A 5583-nucleotide genomic window follows, 5' to 3' on the forward strand; every position below is an offset into this window, starting at 1 on the left:
AAGGGAAAAGCCAAAACCACTGGTATCCCAAAGGGTTTGGGAAGAGAACATTTTTAGGATTTTGGTCTTGCGAACAAGCTACAGATTTGGGCCTGGGGTGTCGCGGTCATCAAGGAATACAGGCAACTCCATGCCTTTTTGAAAAGAAAACAATTGTGGCAATACACAGAGGTCTGACTTGCGCAAATCGCCCTAGAGTTTATTACCACAATGCCCGACAAAGAACAGATTTTAGGGGGAAAACAAAATGCTCAGACATTTGCCACTAGGAAACCACTGAAACACACCAGCAACAACACATGTTGTATCTTCTACTTTCCCTCAGGTGTCCCCACAAAAACAGTACATCACATGTGTGGGTGCATCTTACTGGGCGCAAAGGGCAAAGGCTAAACCTCTGGTATCCCAAAGGGTTTGGGAAGAGGACATTTTAAGAATTTTGGTCTTGTGAACAACCTACAGATTTGGGCCTGGGGTGTCGCAGCCACCAAGGAAAATAGGGAACCCCATCCATTTCTGAAAAGAAGACACCTGTGGCAACCCATAAAGGTCTGACTTGCGTGAATCGCCCTAGAATCCATTACCCACAATGCCCGGCAAAGTCCAGAATTTAGGGAAACAACCATCATTTTTAGACATTTGCCCGAGGAAACAACAGAAACATGCAGGCACCAACACATGTCCTATCTTCACACGTTCCCAAAGGTGTCACAACAAAAACTGTACCTCACATGTGTGGGTGCACCTACCTGGGCGCAAAGGGCAAAGGCTAAACCACTGGTATCCCAAAGGATTTGGGAAGAGGACATTTTTAGGATTTTGGTCTTGTGGACAAGCTACAAATTTGGGCCTGGGGTGTCGCAGCCACCAAGGAAAATAGGGCACCCCATCCATTTCTGAAAAGAAGACACCCGTGGCAACCCATAAAGGTCTGACTTGTGTGAATCGCCCTAGAATGTATTACCTTAAATGCCCAGCAAAGTCCAGAATTTATGGGGGAAAACACAATTTTCAGACATTTGCCAGCAGGAAACCACGGAAACATGACGGCAACAACACATGTAGTACCTTCTCTTGTTACCACAGTTGTCCTGACAAAAATGGTTCCTCACATGTGTGGGTGTATCTTCCTGGGCACAAAAGGAAAATACTAAACCACTGGTATCCCAAAGGGTTTGGGAAGAGGACATTTTTAGGAATTTTGTCTTGTGGACAACCTACAGATTTGGGCCTGGGATGTCGCAGCAACCAAGGAAAATAGGGCACCCCATCCATTTCTGAAAAGAAGACACCCGTGGCAACCCATAAAGGTCTGACTTGCTTGAATCGCCCTAGAATTCATTACCCACAATGCCCGGCAAAGTCCAGAATTTAGGGAAACAACCATCATTTTTAGACATTTGCCCCAGGAAACAACAGAAGCATGCCAGCACCAACACATGTCCTATCTTCCCACGTTCCCAAAGGTGTCACAACAAAAACTGTACCTCACATATGTGGGTGCACCTACCTGGGCGCAAAGGGAAAAGGCTAAACCACTGGTATCCCCAAGGGTTTGGAAAGAGGATATTTTTAGGATTTTGGTCTTGTGGACAACCTACAAATTTGGGCCTGGGGTGTCATAGCCAGCAAGGAAAACTGGGAACTCCTTGCATTTCTGAAAAGAAGACACCCGTGGGAATCCATAAAGGTCTGACTTGAACAAAATCGCCTAGAATTTATTACCCACAATGCCCAGCAACGTACAGAATTTATGGGAAAAAACTACATTTTCAGACATTTGCCCCCAGGAAACCACTGAAACGTGCAGGCAACTACACATGTTGTACCTTCTACTTTCCCACAAGTGTCCCTACAAAAACGGTGCCTCACATGTGTGGGTTCACCTACCTGGGCACAAAGGGAAAAGCCAAAACTACTGGTATCCCAAAGGGTTTGGGAAGAGGAAATTTTTCGGAATTTTGTCTTGTGGACAACCTACAGATTTGGGCCTGGGGTGTTGCAGCCATCAAGGAAAACAGGGGAGTCCATGCCTTTCTGAAAAGAAGACAATTGTGGGAATACACAGAGGTCTGACTTGCGCAAATCGCCCTAGAGTTTATTACCACAATGCCCGACAAAGAACAGAATTTAGGGGGAAAACAAAATGTTCAGTCATTTGCCACTAGGAAACCACTGAAACACGCCAGCAACAAAACATGTTGTACCTTCTACTTTCCCACAGGTGTCCCCACAAAAACGGTCCTTCACATGTGTGGGTGCACCTACCTGGGCACAAAGGGCAAAGGCTAAACCACTGGTAGCCTAAAGGATTTGGGAAGAGGACCTTTTAAGGATTTTGGTCTTGCGAACAACCTACAGATTTGGGCCTGGGGTGTCGCAGCCAGCAAGGAAAATAGGGCACCCATCCATTTCTGAAAAGAAGACACCAGTGGCAACCCATAAAGATCTGACTTGTGTGAATCGCCCTAGAATTTATTACCTTAAATGCCCAGCAAAGTGCAGAATTTAGGGGGAAAAACACATTTTCAGACATTTATAAGCAGGAAATCACTGAAACATGCTGGCAACAACACATATTACCTTGCCTCAATCCCACAGTTGCCCTGATGAAAATGGTACCTCACACGAGTGGGTGCATCTTCCTGGGCGTAAAGGGAAAATACTAAACCACTGGTATCCCAAAGGGTTTGGGAAGAGGACATTTTTAGGAATTTTGTCTTGTGGACAACCTACAGATTTGGGCCTGGGGTGTTGCAGCCATCAAGGAGTAGAGGGAAGTCCATGCCTTTCTGAAAAGAAGACACTTGTTGTTAGGGAGAATTCTCTGTTTAGGCTGAATTTCCCTACCTAGTGAGTCCCCCAGCAGCTTTGCTGGATTTCTGGGGTTTCTTTTTTCTCCTGCCAAGAGTGAGACTCTTTTACCCTCACTCTTGGACATGTTGAAGTGTGTTATCTTGGACAAACCTTGTGTTGAATGGGCTATGGGGTCTTTTACTCCATAGGGCCTCATGTATTTTTGTGATGTGGGTTACACAGCACCCTCTGTGCCGTGACCCAGGGGTGTCCTAGGGACTCCCCAACATAGACTCCATACCCTGGGACTGACTACTGTCTCCCAGGGCATGTAAAGTCACCAAAGACTTTGCTAGTCTTGAATCCTGAACAGAACCAGTACAAACCATCATATTGTGGACGTACTGGCTGGGGCAATTCGATTGCCCCAGGGTCTGTTAGTCGAGGGGGCACGTCTCCGTCCCCCCTGATCGAGTTTTGGCTGGTGGCAGTGGAAACTACGTTTTATATTCGACCGCGAATATTTTCCTATGGGATTTCCCATTGTTTTAGGCTAACACATTTAATTATTTATTTACGGTAGCCTTAAACATACCGCCGGTTTATATATTTATTTTTATAACTCCGGTTGGGACTTTTTGCCAAAACTTGATTCTAAAATGGCGTTGGTGTTCGCCTCTGTAACTCTGACCCAAAGTGGAGCCCTTTGTTCCACTTTTGGCGGGCTTCTCCACAGAAGCCCTCCAAAGTGGTGCCACTCTGTCTGGGGTACTTAGGAGGGGTGGAGGGGGGTTTAGGCACCCTGGACTGAGTTACCTTGGTAACTCAAGTCGCACTCCGTCCTGATTGGCCCAAGTGGTGAGCCGGCCGGCTCACCACTTAGCATGTTTGAGTGACAGCTAGGCTGGGTGAATGGGGGTTTGCTGCATAAAAGCAGGGCTTTGGGGACTGGAACTTCAGAAGTCGCCACAGGACCAAGAATCCGACGAGGGAAGAGCTGAGCCGACCTGCTTCGACGACACCACCCGGTGGAGCCCTGCTGAACCGTCTCACCACTTTTCCCGACGACCGAGGAGAACTCTTAACGGAGTGGCTCCTTCCCTTGACTGGTGGGGACAACCAGTTTTCGCCTGCTTTTCGCTTCTCGAGGTATCTCGTGGCCGCCTTGCCCGTGCCAAGCACCCCGGCAACCGGAACCCCACCACTTTTACCCCAACCACGAAAGTCGGTAAAACCCTTTAACCGGAGGACTCCGCGGCTGGTTTCTTCCCGGGCAGTGCAACGACCTTCTTCTTCTGCTCTTCACCGAGAACTTCTTCTCCCCTGACCGACGTCGAGCCTTGCTGCCACTGCCTGGAACAACTGCCACCGCTGGAGGATCCTTTCCACTTAAGGTACCGTGTTCCGCCTGGCTTCCCTTGCCACCGACTGTACGGGGTAGATTTAGCCCCCGGCTTTCGAACCTGGGAGTGCCTGGGACACCCTGGCTAAACTTTCTAAGCCACTCTACCCACTTTCTAACTCTTTGCAAGACTTTGAATCCCTAATAACAGTGTGATCTTGGGCACATTTTCGCTCCGGCTACTCTAAGAGTGGGCCCTGCCTAGTGACTTTTGCTCACCTGTGACTTTGTGCTTCTTTGAGCCTATTGCAAGTGTTCTGGATCTTAGAGTGGTGTGTTTAACCCATTTCTGTTTCTTTTTACCCCTTTCCTTAACCTAATAGAGTGTCATCTAACGTTAAGCGCTCACCTCTGTTTTAATTATGTGGTGTTAACTTAGAGTTGTCTAGATAGGAGTAGGGGTTGAAACTGCTTTCATTATAACTGTGTTTGAAGTGTTTTTACTATATGTTGCTAGAGTGTTTTTAACTTATGTGTATTTTAAATAAATAACTATATACTTTTGAAACCAAGCTCTGGTCAGTGTTTGCTTGTGCTATTGTGTCTGAGTACATATTGTGTATACTTTGCATACTGCCTAACTCTTCTTGAGAGAAGTCTGACTGCTCAGCCACAGCTACCAGGTAAATCTGGGTGGTACAGACTGCTACCAAAGGGGTTTACTGCTCTACCTGTAGTCTTAAATCTTTTGCAGTGTTCCCCAAGGGAACTGCACAGGTTTCTGCCTAACACTGGTGTACAGCGGTGGGATTTGTATTGAGTATACATTTTATTGTGCTTTAGATACCTTAGTGCAACTAACCACAAAGCTTAGCACTGAAAAAGTAAAACCTCTAACATGTCAGTTATAGAAAGCTATAGTCAAGAGTCCCTTGCAGCCAAAACTGCTGATTGTTTAAGAGTGCTCTGTAAACATAAGGATCTCCTGACTAAGGGCAAGAAAATGGAGCTGATTGAAAGATTGTTAGCTAACCAAAGTCTGGGTGATGGTTCAGAGGAACCTACCACTCCAGCAACTGTAGATGACAGTGTTGAAATTAACATGGAGCAAAATGTTGATGATTCTGAGGAAGAGTCAGAAGAGGAGGGTGAGGCTGTTGTAACTGTCCCCCCTAGGCCTCTGCCTGCTCTACCTGCTGTGCCTACTGGACCTTTACCAGGTCCCACATTTAGTCCTCAGTACTTTGAACTGGAGAAAATGAAGCTAGAATTGGAGTATAAGAAACTTAATGCTCAAACTGACAAAGAACTAAGGCTAAGGGAAATGGAGCTCAAGTATGACTTAGAAATGAAGAAATTATCTGTTGAGAATGTTTCTCTCTCTGGCTCCTCTAGAAGTTCCAGTCCTAAAAGACCCCGGATGCCTAAAGAATTGGTTGGTATGT

Source organism: Ambystoma mexicanum, chromosome 2q, assembly GCF_040938575.1.
Source record: "Ambystoma mexicanum isolate Mex_15411 chromosome 2q, UKY_AmexF1_1, whole genome shotgun sequence".
Taxonomy (NCBI): domain Eukaryota; kingdom Metazoa; phylum Chordata; class Amphibia; order Caudata; family Ambystomatidae; genus Ambystoma; species Ambystoma mexicanum.